The 19,004-nt window shown below is 34.8% G+C and overlaps 1 pseudogene; it reads right to left on the reverse strand.

Moving 5' to 3' along the window:
* Window positions 1–17,894: 17,894 nt before the first annotated feature.
* Window positions 17,895–18,523, reverse strand: LOC119562557 (annotated as a pseudogene).
* Between the last annotated feature and the right edge of the window lie 481 nt (window positions 18,524–19,004).

A 19,004-nucleotide genomic window follows, 5' to 3' on the forward strand; every position in this document is an offset into this window, starting at 1 on the left:
GCAGGGTGCCACGCCCACTCTAACGCCCGCATACCGCCCAAAACTGTGGTTTCTACAGTTTTGATGCTAGAATAAAAATTTTAACTGAAATGTATTGTTCTCATCATTGTTGCCACGTCCACTTTAACGCCCACAAACTTAAAAAAATCGTGGGTATGAACGCGGATATCAGGAAAACTATTAAAGATAGAGAATTGGGATTTCAGATATACATTCCGTAGCCTTGTAGGCAGCGCAAGTTTGTTACGCGAATAAACAACGCCCATTCTAATACCTATCGATTGACCAAAAAAAAGTTTGCCACGCCCACTCTAACGCCATAACGCCCACATAACCATATATTAAGATCACGGGTAGGTGGCACATTTCAATCTCGCTTTGCTGCTGGCATATCTCCATATCCCTTTGGTCCTTTTAGCTGAGTAACGGGTATCTTATAGTCGAGGCAATCGACTATAGTTTTCTTTCTTGTTTTATAATCAACCCTTATCTACACACCAATCAATAATAATCAATATAGAGGCCATCGACTATAGCGTTTTCTCTTGTTTTTTCTAACGGGCGAACCAAATTATTAGATCAACTAAGGGATAAAGCATTCGGAAGGAATAGCTTTATAAACGACAAGAATTTTAAAAGCTATACAGATATAGTTATCCCGCTCTCGTTCCTTTATTCCCTTACCTGGAAGGAGTCCCGTTAAAGCCCGCTGTACTCTCGCGCTGCCCAACATTTTCGACTACGCGGATTATTTCGCTGCCGATATTCTACCGCCACAGTTACGTACCTTCTATGAAGGGAATTTCATTTGATAGGTATTGACGAGTCTAATACATTTCAGCAAAAATTTTTTTTCTATCATTAAAACTGAAGGAGCCACCGTTTTGGGCGTCTGTTGGCGTTATAATGGGAATGGCATTCTTCTGAAACAAACTTGCTCTGCGCAAGAAGCTGTAGATTCCTGAGCTTCTTGCGCAGCGCAAGTTTGTATACCAAATCCCAACTTTCTAGCTTTTGTAGTTTCAGAGATCTCAGCGTTCATCCGGACGGAGAGACGGACATGGATAGATCGACTCGGCTGGTGATCTTGATCAAGAATATATACTTTATGGGGTCGGAAACGCTTCCTTCTACCTGTTACATGCTTTCCGACGAATCTAGTACCCCCTTTTACTCTATGAGTAACGGTATAATAACTCTTATCTAGTATAAATAGGCTTTAATTGCTCATTAGAGCTGATATATTTCTGTCATGATCGCACTTACATAAATCGTACATTAACAGAAAAGTAGCCATGTCGATTATACTGAACAGCAAACGGAATTTTTTAAAAGATGCAGGAAAACGTGTGTAAGCATATCTGCATACTTAGCTTTTGTTAGCGGTTGAAGCAAGTTAACAACACTCAGGAGTCGGTACAGTTGATTTCTCAATAAATTCCTTAGATGCCATTCCACAGATATGTAATTAAGATTGCATCATATCTTAAGTCAATTAAAAGATATTGACATTAAAGTAATCTGATCACTTCTGTGCACAAGAAATTTTATGTGGAGCACATTTTACATGCATTTAGGAGCGTCTTTTTTGTCTATTCCGACTTTTAAAGATCCCAACCACCATTGTACGAATTTATAGAATTTTTAACAACTACGTAAATGCTTGTGTTTTTAATCCAAATCATTAGCGTACCCTTCACAGGCGAGCAGTCAATTCAAACAACTTGCAAGGTGAACCTGTTCACACTAGCCTGGAAACGGTCACGCTTCCCATAGCCAGAAAATACTATTAGCCAGTATTTTCGTGAGTGGTTTCGTCAATACCTATCGATTAACCTTAAACTGTAAGAGACACAAGTAGTATGGAAACGCGGATTCTGGGACAATTAGCATATTAATGGCCCCAAGCCCCCCCCCTCCCCCCCATTAACCTATGCGGGTTCTGGGACAATTAGCATAATCCAATAAATTAAGTGATTTTAATGGACTTTGAACTCATAAAAATGTCACGATCATGTCTATAAAGAGTATACTTAATTACCCCCATCGCCCCCACATCCTCATGTGACAATATTGATCATGTATCCTTCCCCTCATTATGTGCAATTAATAGTCAGGTGAGAAAGGTGCACGTGTGAAAGGTCGCACAACCATAGTATCCAAAGGTTGTTATCTTACAGGAACATATCCGATCATGTTGGGGAAAGGTGTGATCACGTACCCTTTTGCCTCATTATCACAGGTGTTGCTGTGCACGTGTGAAAGGTCGCACACCCAAAGTATTCAAAGATGGTTATCTTAGAGGAACATGTCCGATCATGTTGGGGAATAATGTTTTCTATGATTGTAAAACTAATTTAGAAATCAAAAGAACCTCAATAAAATAAATCTCACAAGTTAATGATTCTCAGATGTGAAATATTTTCAAACACACATTTTTGTTTCCGCCCCAAAACGTTTAACTGGTAAATTCTCTAAGATTCTCTCCTTTCCACAAATGGGTCATAAACATGTCATAAAAGGGATTCAAGCAAGAGCTACCCGAACATGCGCACCTGTCCATTACCTGACCGCAATAAAAGGGACACATGCACAAGCCTGAAGGCGCACGCTCATTGACAAGCGCAATAAAAGGGACACATGCACAAGCCTAAAGGCGCACGCTCATTGACAAGATCATGGGCCTCACGCCAACGACCTCACGGCTGACTGCTGGCTCTAATACGTTCCCATAATAGGGGTTGAAATCACGACCGCGCAACAACTCGCAAGTAGCCGACATATCTCAGTCAAGGAAATATTTTCCATTCTCCATACCTGTAAATTTAACTCGAAATAAAAAGTCAGAAGTGTATTTTGTAGCATAATAATACATTTATTCATTTATTTTGGTATTGTGAACGTTTTTACGTTATTTATTCTTTTTCATTCTTTTTTCAAGATTATAGTATATGTATATTCATAATGTTGAGTGCTTCCTTTTTGTAATCCGAAATTCGATGGCATACACAAGTATCAACTCCCTCGGTGGCTGCATCATTACTCCACACGCAGGTGTTCATATGATTTCCATGAATAGATATTTTCATATTACCTCCATCACATTCAAAGAGTTTTGATTGTATGAACTGGAGCCGTACATAGTGTGCATTGAACAGAATTCCGTCAAATGCGTTCAGAAAATTATTTATTTTAACTGAATGCATGTTGTCTATCTAAGTCAACAATCTCGTCTTACACTTTTAAATATGGTTACACAACTTATAAGGAAATTTTATATAGGTTTTCATCTTCATCTTTTACCCAAAAATGTGCATTCTCGAAATTCAACAAATGAAAATCTTTTATTTTTCCTTTTCTTTTACCCAAAGATGTACATTCTCGAAATTCAACAAATGAAAATCTTTGATTTTTCCCAAACTCGAAATGATTTTTACCAAACTGTCCCCTATTGGCTACCTGAGTATGATTGTGTGTACAAATTGACAAGATCTTTCCTTTCCCACCTGCAGCAAAGTATGTGCGACCTCTTCTAACCAACACTCTCCTTTATTCTATGATTTTGTGTCTCCTTTATCGATTTGATGGTGTCCTATTGGTTACACTTGTATCAAATATTTTTCAAAAACAATACTTCTCATCTCTTCTAACCAATGAATAGTCGATGTAACCTACTAGAATTACCTAAGTTTTTGAATTTAAAAAAATCTTAAGTATGCACCTCTCATCTTCAATATTATCGTTCACGCCCACTTCAAACACTATAAATGATCGAGGACAATAGTTAGTCTTCCAAAGATAGTCTTGAAGTGGGATACTCTTCTACGTCAAACGCAACTTAAGTAAAAGTGAAACAGTGATCGTGAAAAAAGAGTTTAAACTAAAAGAATAAAATAAAATGAATAACCAAAATCAGTATTGTCAGTCCTGCAAGTGTTTCTTGCAAAAGAATAAGTGGGCAAGCCATGTCCGTTCGGAGGTGCATAAGCGAAATGCAATTCAACCCCTTGACGGAAGAGTCAAAAAAATTTCTGAGGGATTCAAGGGAAGAATACTGCATTACATGTATGTAAACGATGGATCGGACTTGATCTTACCTGAGAGTTTCTTGAATGAAGCTGGATTGTCACTGCTACCTCATCTCAGCGTTCTATTAGAAAGTTATACTTCAGCAAAAGTCAACTTTGAACTGTTTGCAGAGTATATACTTTTTAAAGATGACTCTGAGGAAATTGAAATGAAAAGCTTTCAAAGTAAAATGACGATCATGAATAAAGATTCTGATTTAGAATGCATCTTTCATGAACATACCATGAAAATAATTTCTAAAACTCAAGAATTTCAAGAGAGAGACAGCGGATGGTCTCTTATAAAATTGATTCGCTTGGAAATGAATGTGAACCACTATACACCCATGGCTGGTTCGTCCTTTATACCACTACCTCGTTTCCTTTTGACAAAAAAGCAATAGTCAATGTTTGTAATGAAAATGATCAATATTGTTTTAAATGGGCGTTGATTTGAACATATTCCAATATCATATGCGTATTATATAAAGTGTGCTTTTGATTCTAAACTAGATAAATTTGTTTTAGAAACAGGAAAAAATTCAGGAATAAGTTTTGTAAATTCATTGATAAAAGATTTAACTAAATTGAGTGATGACTACTTACATAAAATAGTTCCTATGAAAATGACTTTGAATGACCAGCAAAAATTTGATAATTCATTGAATTGTTCTATTTGTCAGACAGTTTTAGGGACTGATAGGGTTAGAGATCACTGTCATTTCACAGGTCGCTTTAAAGTTGCAGCCCACTCTAAATGTAACTTGGATTATAAAGTTAACAAATTCATACCAGTATTTTTTCATAATTTTTCGAAATACGACTGTCATTTATTTATACAAGAGTTGGGAAAGATTCCCGGTGAAATTTTCGTAATACCAATAAATAAGGAAAACTATATTTCTGTTTCAAAAATAATTAAATGCTTTAGTGGAAATAGTTTTGAAATTCGTTTTCTCGTTACGTATAGATTTATGCCATCAAGTTTAGATACCCTAGCTTCTAATTTAGTTGATGATCAAATGAATACTGTAAAGTCATTTTTTAGTAATGATATTGAATTTCAACTAATGCGTAAGAAGGGTATATTTCCCTATGAATATTTAGATTCCGCTAGTAGACTCGAGGAAACTTCCCTCCCACCAAGGGAAGCATTCTATAGTAATTTAACGGAAAGGGAATGCTCTCAGGAAGATTATGATCACGCTCTTAAAGTTTGGTCCCATTTCTCATGTTCAACTCTTAAAGATTATTTAGAACTATATTTGAAAACTGATGTATTCCTTTTAACTGACATTTTTGAAAACTTCCGAAAAATTTGTATGCAAATTTATTCACTTGACCCAGCTCAGTATTTTACGACACCAGGTCTATCTTGGGAAGCAATGTTGAAAACTACAAATATTCAACTTGAATTGCTGACAGATATAGATATGTATAGATTTATTCAAAGTAGCATTCGAGGTGGTTTAGTTCAATGTTGTCATAGATATACAAAAGCAAATAATAAGTATTTGTCAGATTATGATTCCTCGAAGGAGTCTTCATTTTTAATGTATGTGGATGCGAATAACTTGTATGGTTGGGCAATGTCACAACCTTTACCATATAAAGACTTTAAGTGGATGTCTACTATAGACATAGACAATTTTAATATTCATAATATTCCATTTGATAGCAACTACGGTTATTTTTTGGAAGTGGACTTAATATATCCATACCGTTTACATGATCTTCATAATGATCTTCCATTTTGTCCGTCAAATTGTCTGGCCTCAAAAGAGGATAAGGTAAAAAAATTAATTGCTGACCTGGGAAATAAGAAAAATTATGTAATACATTATAGGAATTTGCAACAATGTATACAGAATGGGTTAGTACTGAAAAAGATTCATAGAGGAGTTCAATTCTTACAAAAACCTTGGTTAAAGAATTACATTGATCTAAATACTTTACATAGGCAAAATGCAAAAAATAAATTTGAAAAAGATTTTTTTAAATTAATGAATAATTCTGTATACGGAAAAACAATGGAAGATCCCGAGCGCAGGGTTGATATTAAGCTTATTGGCACATGGGAAGCTCCGGATAGCTCGAAGACTGGACGAAAAGCACATTGTGCCAAAACTTTAATTTCAAAATCCAATTTTCATAGTGCAACTAAAATTAATGATAATTTCTATGCAATTCAAATGAAAAGATTGTCCGTTCTATTTAATAAGCCAATGTATTTAGGATTTGCAGTATTAGACTTATCGAAATGGAAAATGTATGATTTTCACTATCAATATATGAAGCCAAAATTTCAGGAAAAGTTACTCTTATACTATATGGATACTGATTCATTTATCTATACAATAAAAACTAAAGATTTTTATAAAGATATTCGTAATGATCTTGAAGCAAAATTTGATACATCGGACTATTCAGATGAAAGAATTAATCTATATAACTTCAAAAGAGTTAACAAAAAAAGTTTAGGATTTTTTAAAGATGAACTTAACGGTAAACTCATGACAGAATTTGTAGGTCTGTGCTCAAAGGTTTATTGTTATAGAATAGATCAAGTTGAATCTTCACATAATAAAGCAAAGGGAGTGAGTTCACGAAATCTTACAATTGAACACTATAAAAATGTTTTATTATCTGGGGCCTCACTATATGGTAATAGAACAATGTTTAGATCAAAAGCACACAAAATAACTACAGTTAAAGTAAATAAAAAAATTCTTTGTGGCAAAGATAATAAAAGAAAACGTAATGTTAATGAAACACAATTTTTAGAGTTAAGTAACGAAGACCATGGTACGACATCAATAAAACATCAGAGATTAATTGAAAAAGATATTTTAGAAAATGTTGAATGGTTAGAATCAAATTCACTTTGCTTAGGTGAGATGATACAAAATAATTATGTGAACGATGGAGAATCATTAGATAGTTTTAAATTTCAAAAGGAACATATTGAAAAAGAACTATTTTATAAATCAGTTGAATTGGAGATGTTTTATTATGATCGAGACTTTGGAAAATATAAATGAAAATGATTTTGAGTTTGTAAAAAGTATTTTTATTATATTTAATTTTAGTTTAAGACATTGTACAAAAATATTAATATTAAACTTAATATAAGATAAGATAAATATATAAATAAAATTAATTAAATAAATCATTTATTATACTACAAAATGTCTTTTTTATTTATCCAGCTAGTCCTTGAAAACCCGAGCCACTTAACCAAAACTTTATTTCCTTTTCGCCTTACAACTTTTTCAACAAGGTATGTGTGGGGAAATCGTGTTTTTTTCAGTTCTTCTTTATAGAATCCGCCCTGAGTCGGGCTACCATCTAAATCTTCAAGTAAGTATGTTTTAGGATATGTATTCTTCACCTTTCTAATTTTAAAGATTTCAGTTGTATAGTTTGGTGTATACCCTTTCTCAAAGACATGTTTATATTTACTGATACGAACGTGATCCCCCTTACGGAATTTACTTGCAACAAATATTTTCAGGTGATTATACGAAGTTTGTAATATTTGTTTTTCATTGGAGGAATTGACTTTACTTGGACTCATTTTTATTGTTCTATGTACTCTATTATTGTATTTATTAATTAATTGTTTATACATATCTATCCACTTATATTTTCCATTGAAACTAAACTCACGCCACATTAATTCTTTAAGAGTTCTATTGAAACGTTCAACTATTGATGCTTTTAGAGTACTGAAGGTTGAACAATGATTTATCCTATAACTTTTCATTAATACCTTAAATTTAGAATTAAGGAATTCAGTGCCATCATCAGTTTGCAAGTTTTTTGGTGTTCCATGACCCGATTTAAATATTCTCTCCATGGCTTGGGAAACATCATTTGCATTTTTTGATTTTAATGCCTCACCCCAAGCATATTTCGAAAATGTGTCTATAACAGTCAACAAGTATCGGTACCCATCATTAGATTTTGAAAAGGCTCCCATTTCAACCAAATCTGCTTGCCACAGATCGTTTATACCCCTTGTAATGACTCGTCTTCGTTGAAAGTTTTTTCGAGATGGTCCGTGCAACTCATTTACGATTTCTCGCTTAATCATATTCTTCTAATAGGCTGAAAAGCGACACCTTCTAACTCAATTGTGGTTTTTTTCGGTAATGATACCGGTTTTGTTACATATTTAAATATATAGTCCTCAATGGTTTTAATCTTTTCCAGAATTTTGGCAAAAATTTGGTCAGCGCTGTCTGCCCTCTTATTATTCAATTCAATTTTATTTTCTAAGCTTGAAATTTTTGTGAGTCGACGATTAACATTTTGAGTTATAATTTTCCTTAAATCTTCTCCCAACTTTCCGAGAATCTCATCAGTATATTGTTTCGTTGCTAGATCATTGTTGTCTAAAGGCTTAGATCCGTTTTTGATACGTTTATTTTGAGCATTTAGATTACCGTCCTCATCGATGAATAATCCCTCAGTAGAATTAACACGTCTTTTCAAATTTTCTGATCGTTCCTTATCAACAGAAAAATGTCCAAACTTGTCGACAGACATGATGTTTATAAATGTAAAACATATTTGTCCTTCTTATTTATACCCATTAAAATATAATCCTTTCTTCACGCAATTCCTCTAATATTGAAAAAATTTCGTTATTGTGGCTGGTGTTACCCGCTTCTTTTGATGCTACTAAAATTTCCAACCGTTCGACTAACTCATTTACATCATTCCAATATACATAGTTTGGATTTGATTTCTGAAGAGTCATGTAACCAAAACCTGTTTTTGAGCGAAGTGGAGTAGATGTTGTAGGACTGAAATCTTTGTCTATCAACTTCTTAATAATATGGCTATATTTGTATGCTCGTGTACCCTTGATTCTGTTATTAGGTTTAAAGCCTACTCTATGTATTGTATATTCGTTTCTAAAATAATTTTTTTATACATTTTCAAGTCTTGATCATAGTTTTCAGGTTTACTAAGAAAAATTAGAGAGTACAGACCAGGAGTCAGATCACAACTCATTCCACTAGAAAATGTTATTTTATTATTTTTAATTTTTATTTCTTTATCTCCCAGTGTTAATGAATTGTTTGCAGTTTTTTTAGGTCCATAACCTTTATCCAACACATTTCCTCTGGTCAAATTACTGATATTAAAATCATAATTATAATTAGTGTTATTATCTTCTAGCTCTGCATCCACACCCATATCGGTCTCTTCTGTATACATTGGTAAAGGTGTTGTCCCTTCATCTTCTTCACTTTTTTCCGTCTCCTTTTTCTCATCTTCTATATCTTCCTCTATATTCGTCTGTGAAAAGAATTGATTATAGGAATCACTATCATCGAAAGACCTTGGTGGAGTTATGTTTCGATTAGACTGCAGATCTTTCTCATTAGTTGTAAAGTATAAATCGTCAAGCTCTCTCTCATCACCATCGTATGTTTTAATTTGCTTCATTTCACGCTTTACTTTTATACTATCTTTTACATTAGAAACCTTTTGTTTTTTATTTTCCTTAACAAGTTCATGTAAGGGTTCAGTAATAGGTTTAAAAGTCTCCTCCAATTGTAAATTAGTATGATTTTTGACTTGTTTGAGATCATCGAATTTTCGCTTCAAAGCAAATCTAGCTTTGGTTAACTGTGACAAAATATTCATTGTAGTATATTTTACAAACTTTATAGGTAAAAGATTTTAAATTTCCGAAATTTATGTAGTCACTCCTCAGTTACTAAACAATTACTGTTTAGGGAACGCCATAATCTGTAATATTTATACACCATTTCCGAATAAAAAAAGATTCGCTACATTTTCTTCATTATACTTAAAAAAGTGTATTTATTGTTATATTCTTAAAATCTCAATCTTTTTAATCATTACTGACTTATTTCTAAATACAAATTGTCATTACTTTTATAAATATTAAATTTTCCATCAACCATTTTATTGATGATATCATCTTGAAGAGAGGTGTACCTTTCCGGCATGTACAGGATGTGCTCCTCCAACTCGAGATCAATAGATTCTCCAACCTTTGTTGTTTTGCGCTCCGCCTTGAGGATCGGGAATCTTACATTTTCAGGCATCCTTGTCTTCGATAGCAGTGTCTTTTTATTAAATTTATTGAACCCTTTAATTACAATATTCATCTGGTTTTCCTGATTCATGATGGTTGTTGAGGTTTTTGGACTTGGTACAGTTGTTCCACGTTGTATTTAGCTGTATTTTGATGTTAACTACCTGTATAGCAGTTGTTCAGTACTTGTTTCGTACTTGCTTACTACTTGTTTTAGCTGGTTAATAGCTGTTATTAGATGGTTATTATCTGTTTAGTAGCTGTTAACTGGTTGTTTACTAGTTGTTATAAGCTGGTCACCAGCTGTTTTGAGCTGTTATGAGCTGTTATAGTTTTGTGTTAAGAATGATCAAAAATTCTTGTCCTCTAGATGACGTTCGATGTGAAGTAAAAACTTAGACTGTGAATTTGAACGCGTGCAGGTCCACTTTTTATACTATACAGAGTTCACACATACACGTACCCATACATTGATTTTCAACCCCCCAAATGTAAATTAACCATTTAAATATACCGGTTTTGACTCCACATCTTCTACGAAAGAAAGTAGAAAAGCGAGGCACAGGTGTCCACAGTTGTATGTATCAAAGTCTTGAACTCTATCGTAATTGTATTGTATTCTATGACCCAAGTATTTCACAACTTCTCTAGGTGGCTGAAGATTTCCAAAACTATCGAAATAATGTATATTATTTTTATTTTTATTATATGCAACCCAATGTGTACTACTTGATCGTGAGTTATCTAGGTTTACTATACCACACTCCCGACTTTTTGGTGCTTCTGGAAGTAGATCTCTCATAAACACTCCTCTAAAATGTGGGATATATTTCTTAGCAAAATGTATTATGTCTATATTTGATAGTGGTCTATTGGGTAGCAGAGAAATTAGTTTTTTCGCTTCTTAATTCCTTTCCCCTTACTGTAGGGCTTAAGAAAGAAACCATAACCCTTTCTATAGGGCTTGAGATATAATCCTTCTCCTACAGCAACACTTTCAATTTTCCTGTTGTGACGTTTTTTCTCCTCCATATCTTCTTTAGCCATTCTCGCATTGTTAATTGTTTTTGCAATTGCTGCACTACCACTTGCTAAACTACCAAGAGCGCTGAGGGCTGTCAAGATCGGCACGATTGGTAGAAAACCTCCAATTTTGGGTACATTAATAACACGAGGTACTTTAACATTTTTCTTAGAACCGATTGATTGATGAATTGATTTACGTGCAACTTTAATTGCACTCATAATGTCTAATGGTTTTTGTTTTTTTAATGTCTTAGTAGCAACATTAATAACAGTCGAAAGGTTTGTCTTCTTCATTTTATTCTTCAATATCTTTCTCTTTCCTTTCTTTTCCGTTTTATTCAATCCCATACCAAATTTTTTCTTGGCTTTCATTATATTTGTAACAAAGTATGCTGCTGCTCTTTCACCAAGACTGCTATCTGGTGCCTTGACACGCGACCAGGCTTTGTCAATTAATATGGAGTCTGCCCTATGTCGTTCACTCAATGCCTTGTTTTGAGAATATGCAATATCGTGCTCTTTGCAAGCTTCATCCAATGGGTTTATTCCTTGATCACCACGTTCCAACCGTTTCTGTAACTTTGTACCCGGTCCACAAAATTATATCCCGGAATATGGGCTTCAAACGGTAATGTATTGATTAGCTTATCAACAAGACCACCACCGTGTTTACAATTAAAAATACGACTGATGCGATTATAAAAACGTTTCCCCATTTTATTGATGTTTAATCATCAAAGATTTCTCATTGAATGAGGTACATTAGATTAAGAGATGCGTTTAATAAGTCAAAAACAAAAAATTTTAGTTAGAAATATTAACGATGAAAACGAAAAAAAACTACCGCCACGACATAGTGCTCTCTTACCGAACACAATAAGGGCTCTAATTGTTGGGCCTTCGAATTGTGGTAAAACTAATATTATGTTAAGTCTAATAGAGAGTCCTAATGGATTAAAATTCGAAAATGTTTATATATTTTCAAAAAGTTTATATCAACCTAAATATGAGTACTTGGAGAAATTAATCAAACCGATTAAAGGAATGGGATATCATACATTCTCCCATAATGAGGGTGTACTAGACCCCAGTGAAGCTAAAAATAATTCCATTATAATATTCGATGACGTAGCTTGAGAAAAACAAGATAACATAAGATCTTTTTTTTGTATGTGTCGACATAAAAATATCGACTCTTTTTATTTATGTCAAACGTATAGTCATATACCGAAACATCTGATTCGTGACAATGCCAACTTTATTATAATGTTTAAACAAGATGATTTAAATATGCGGCATATATATCGGGACCATATTAACACTGATATGAATTATGAAACATATGTGAAAATTTGTCAAAAATGTTGGAAGGACAGGCACGGATTCCTATTAATTAGCAAGGATAACGAAATGGATAACGGAAGATACAGAAAAGGATTTGATCAATTTATTATGATTTAAGGAGTAATTTCAATATAAAGCTTGTTTCGATACTTACAATGCCACAGTTTATCAAGAGATTTCAATATGTCTAGATCACTTGCATTATCCTTGAATGGAAATAGTTCCATTATAAATACAAACTTTTTCCCACCTATCGAATTGAATGGTCGATATGAGTGTGCTCTTATCGATTTTAATATGTATAATTCGATTCCAAATATTGATGAAAAAAATAACCTCTTCCACATCGGTGACAAGGTTATTACAATTCCAACTGGCTCATATGAATTGAATGATATCACCGATTTCATTTACAATAAACTAAAAGACTATAACCTTGAAAATACATTTAAAATTCAAAGTAATAATAATACACTTCAAGTTGAAATAACTACCATGCGAGAGTCAGTTTACTTTAATAAGGAAAGATCGGTTGGACAACTGTTTGGTTTCCATCAAAAAGTACTAGAACCACATCCTACAAAAACCTATCGATCAGATCAGACCGTGAACATATTAAAAATTAATACAATTCGTTTGGAATGTAATATAATCAGCGGTTCATATGTAGATAATACACCGAATCATACATTACATGAGTTTGGAATTAATGTTCCGCCTGGGTATAAAATGACAGTGACACCACATAACCTAATTTATTTACCAATCAACTGTGACGAAATAAGCACACTATCTATACGCATAGTTGATCAAAACGGTGATTTGGTGAATTTACGTGGTGAAAACTTTTCGATTCGCATACACATTCGGTTAATAGAATGATTATTTATAATAAAAGACGTAGCTTAACTCCTCAGCCAAGCATTACTAATTGTAAAGCTATAGAAAGAGGATCAACAGTAAAAAGAAGCTCACTTACTTTGAAAAATAAAATATTTTTAAGGTCGTTAAGCTTGAAGCTTCGAGTATAATATAAAAGGTGGAAAGGAGAACAATGAACGAAATTTTAAATGTTCGAGAAAAGGTTTACTCAGATGAGAGTATTTCGAAGAAAGAGTTTCATACTTATTCATCGTATAATCAAACATTTAAACCAAACGATGAAATTCGAATTACTATTCAAAATCAAGACTTGTACGTGCTTCCTCACGAAAGTTACCTTAATTTTCAAGGAATTATTAGAAAAGATTCACCGAATGGACCTACAACTGATAATGTAACCACTTTTTTTAAAAATAATTGTATGGCTTACTTTTTGGATGAAATTAAGTACGAAATAAATGGATGTGAGATTGATAAAACACGATTTGTCGGTATGACTACAACCCTAAAAAATTATATATCTCTGGATAATCTTCAAAGTCAAAATCTATTAAATTCCGGATGGAGCAGTGGAGACGAAATTTCTACGGGACCCCACTTTAACTTTTCTGTACCATTAAAAAATTTGTTGGGATTTGCTGAGGATTATAAAAAAGTTTTGTTAAATTGTAAACACGAACTAGTGTTGATGCTAACTAAGAATCTTGGTGATGTGTTTGAACAAACCAGAAATGAACAAACTTTTAAGTTGGAAATGACGAATATAACCTGGAAAATTCCCCATGTAACTCCAAGCGATTTTGCAAAAATTAAGATGTACGATATTATTAAAAGTGGTGTAAACCTACCAATCGCATTCCGGAGTTGGGATTCATATGTTAACCCCAAATTGGGGTATGGAAGTCAACACAGCTGGAATGTGAAATTGTCGGCTAACCGCGAAAAACCAAGATTTGCCATAATTGGATTTACACTAAATGGAGAACTTATCACAAATAACTTATCAAACTTGAAAGTTCACTTGAATTCTGAGTCATATTCATATGATAATCTGAATGTTGATTTTAGTAAGAATCCTATATGACCTATATGAAATGTATACAAGATTTCAATCTAGTTACTATAATCGTGAATCACAACCATTTTTGACCCCAAATGAATTTAAATTGAAGGCCCCTAATATTGTGGTTGATCTTTCATATCAAAACGAATCAGTGAAAACTGGTCCTATTGATGTGAGAATTTCAATAGAACTGAAGACACCAAGTCATGAAAATACCCAAGCTTACTGTCTCGTCATACATGACCGTTTAGTTGAATATAACCCATTAAACGGACTAGTACAACGAGTTGTTTAACATTAGAAAAATGTTGAAAGATACTGTTTCGATTGATGTTCAAGGTTTCTTTGATAATAATAATAATTTTATTCTAAAGGAAATCGGAATTGTATTCGAAAAAGAACCAGACTTGAATAATAGTTTTTTAATAGAACCACCATATGATTTTACTTTGCTAAATACAAAATCTCGAAAGACTGCAATTTGGTTAACCAATACACATCACAAAATTTTTTGGAACGATGGAGAAAATAGTTTTCCACAAGCCTCGAAAGTATCTAAGGACAATTACAAGCGGAAAACAAATTATTTGTAAAGGTGTGGAAAAGAAACGATTTCTACAGAAGTTTTTTGGGAGTCGTCAGCTCATTAATATCGAGGAAATGGGCTGTCCGTCATTAAACAGGTTTAAAGGAAACCGGTTTCCCTATTGTGAAACACATCTTAAGGGCGGGGTTTGTGCTCATTGACATTTGACATTTTTTAAAAGTAGCTCCAAAACAATAAAATAATTTTTATACATCATTTTAAAGTTGAGACTAGATGTGTAAAGACCTACAAGAAAATCAAATTAACAAAATGAAATTTCATGAGGAAATTGACCAATTTATTGAAGAATTTAAAGGGCAGATAATTGGTCAGCATTTTCAATATCTTCTAAACACAAAAACTATGTTCATGAATCGAGGTGGACATGATCTCAAAACTACGAATTATGGTGAACACTTTACATTTTGTAATCCAGAAATGACGTCGGAAACGTGCGCCTGCTTCTTCTATGCAAATCGCCGGAATCAAAGCTGAAAATTAATTTCTATATATAATAAAAATGTTCGCAATACCAAAATAAATGAATAAATGTATTATTATGCTACAAAAAACACTTCTGACTTTTTATTTCGAGTTAAATTTACAGGTATGGAGAATGGAAAATATTTCCTTGACTGAGATATGTCGGCTACTTGCGAGTTGTTGCGCGGTCGTGATTTCAACCCCTATTATGGGAACGTATTAGAGCTAGCAGTCAGCCGTGAGGTCGTTGGCGTGAGGCCCATGATCTTGTCAATGAGCGTGCGCCTTTAGGCTTGTGCATGTGTCCCTTTTATTGCGCTCGTCAATGAGCGTGCGCCTTCAGGCTTGTGCATGTGTCCCTTTTATTGCGGTCAGGTAATGGACAGGTGCGCATGTTCGGGTAGCTCTTGCTTGAATCCCTTTTATGACATGTTTATGACCCATTTGTGGAAAGGAGAGAATCTTAGAGAATTTACCAGTTAAACGTTCTGGGGCGGAAACAAAAATGTGTGTTTGAAAATATTTCACATCTGAGAATCATTAACTTGTGAGATTTATTTTATTGAGGTTCTTTTGATTTCTAAATTAGTTTTACAATCATAGAAAACATTATTCCCCAACATGATCGGACATGTTCCTCTAAGATAACCATCTTTGAATACTTTGGGTGTGCGACCTTTCACACGTGCACAGCAACACCTGTGATAATGAGGCAAAAGGGTACGTGATCACACCTTTCCCCAACATGATCGGATATGTTCCTGTAAGATAACAACCTTTGGATACTATGGTTGTGCGACCTTTCACACGTGCACCTTTCTCACCTGACTATTAATTGCACATAATGAGGGGAAGGATACATGATCAATATTGTCACATGGGGATGTGGGGGCGATGGGGGTAATTAAGTATACTCTTTATAGACATGATCGTGACATTTTTATGAGTTCAAAGTCCATTAAAATCACTTAATTTATTGGATTATGCTAATTGCCCCAGAACCCGCATAGGTTAATGAGGGGGAGGGGGGCTTGGGGCCATTAATATGCTAATTGTCCCAGAATCCGCGTTTCCATACTACTGACACAGTTTCGGGCAGTAGAATCTGATTTCGCAGAATCTGATTAACACAGCAGGTCACAAGCGATGCTAAATCAATTTTCTTTTTTTAAAGGAAACTTTGTAACTTTATAACTAACAACGCAATCTATTGTTTTCAAAAGTTGCCCTTATATATTTAGCTTGATAGCAGCTAGAAACTATTATTTGCTTTGAATCCCCATTTTGAGATGTGTTCACCAATGGAGAAGAAGACCTAGTCATGTGCATACAGCTGCGGTCAGAACAATAGTTGTGCCAATGCCCTTTATTTTTACTCGTAGAGTAAAACGGTATACTAGATTCGTCGGAAAGTGTGTAACAGGTAGAATGAAGCGTTTCCGACCCTATTAAGTATATTTATTCTTGATCAGGATCACTAGCCGAGTCGATCTAGCCATGTCCGTCTGTCCGTCCGTCAGAAAGAAGATAAGTTACAATAACCACCTGGAAAATATAAAGGCTAGTGGTGCTACTATTAGTATGACTGTAGCTGCTTGTCATTGACTATGTCTTTTTTGAATTATATCTCCCTTAAAAAAATCCGAATTCTTTTTGAGAATGGGTTCCGAAAAATAAAGAGTTGCACTTTTCAAATGTTTTGACGAACTAATAATCCAAGAATCCGTTCCAAAATTTGTATGGGTCATACCAAAGATAATATAGACTACAAGATGAGTAACTACCATAAACGGAAAGTACGTCAAAATTTTCTTCCTAGTGTGCGTTGTCCATTGTTTGGTTAATTGTGTTAGTGTAAACTTTGGTGTGATTTGCTGGAAGAAGGGCTCAATCTCGCATTTGACTGAATGGGTCTAGGGGTCTAGAGTAGGGGTCTAGTTGCTTAACTGTAGAACTTGTGGGACCGAGTTCAACTCCGAATGAAAAAATCCTTTTTTTTATGCACAATCGGGTTTTTTTAGCAATCGATTGAAACATGGGTTGAACAAATCATCGATATTTACTGCTGATTCATTTTCGGACATCATGAGGGAAAATCAAATTTGAGTTATTATAGAGGATTTATGAATTTGGCTTGAAAGAATTTCAGTGGAAGCTTGCTTTGGGGAAGATGTGGGCGCTCCGCTGTCTTCCAGCTTAATGAGTTGCAAAAATATGTCTGTCAAACATAACATAGTCGTATGTATTAATGCTGAATTAAAGTCAAATTGATCAGAGCGGACAAAGGCCGTTAAATTAAACTAAGTCCTATTCGCTGTCACGGCCAGATGAGCCTGTTTGTTTTGTCGTGTCGCTTCTGCGAATTCAAGAGGTCTCCTCAGAGTCCTGTGAATTTGTAGAGTCCTTTTGAAACTGCACGCGACAACTCATCGCCACGAACAGGAACAAGGACACGATTATGTTGTCCCGCTCCACGTCCATCTCGATAGTCAACAAGTACTCGGTAGGCTTCGATGTGCATCCGGACAATTTTGCTCCTCGCAACAGGAGCCACTGGCCCAGGTGCTGTTGGTCGAGCACTTCTGGTAGTCAGCCGCGCTGGTCCTACCGCAATATCCGAGCTCCACCTGGATCCCACCCAGACAATCTTTTATCCACATCTGGCTGACCATCAACTGGACGAAGAATTCGAAACTGCGGCGATACATTAAGCGCGTCACCGCGATGGTAAATGTGTACAGCAACACCACGCAGCCAACCAATATGTAGCCAGCGAACTTAAAGACGGTCGGATGCCGGTCAGAACGTAGGAAGCGATTGCCATAAGGCGCATTGCGATTTGGGTAGACGTGCAGACCAGAAAACATTACCGTCTTTACATAGAGGTGGCTGAACACGTCTAGCAGGATGATCAGCCCCACCACCACCAGGACCACGTTTATCTGCAGCACACAGTTTTGCGATACGAGGCACCAGCGGAACGGATTAGCCATCTCTTTGACGAGGCCTACAGTGGATAAATACGATTAACGGAAAAGCTGGAAATCCCTACCTTTTCTCTTAAAATGGAAGCAATGAGCCCAAGCTGTCGTTTTGAAGTTTCCCTCCGGCCCTGCCGGATATTGTTGACATTATTCTCTCGCCACAAAGGCTACAAGTGTGTATTATTACCGTGTTTTGTTTCTTGTATGCCACTTTTCTGCTTAAAACTATTATGCCCTTGCAGATGGTATTATTATACCTTTGCAGAGTGTACTATAATTTTGGTCAGAAGTTTGTAAAGCAGTGTAGAAAACGTTTCGGATCGTATAATGTATATATATTCTTGATAAGGATCACTAGGAAAGTCGTTGTAGCCATGTCCGTTTGTCCGTCTGTTTTAATACCGTTTGAAAGGTCAGTTCAAAAGGTATGGATCTGAAAAACTCACAGTCCTCCTAAAATATGTGTAAATTAATTTTTATATATTTATTT

Source organism: Drosophila subpulchrella, unplaced genomic scaffold, assembly GCF_014743375.2.
Source record: "Drosophila subpulchrella strain 33 F10 #4 breed RU33 unplaced genomic scaffold, RU_Dsub_v1.1 Primary Assembly Seq60, whole genome shotgun sequence".
In the NCBI taxonomy this organism is placed as follows: Eukaryota; Metazoa; Arthropoda; class Insecta; order Diptera; family Drosophilidae; genus Drosophila; species Drosophila subpulchrella.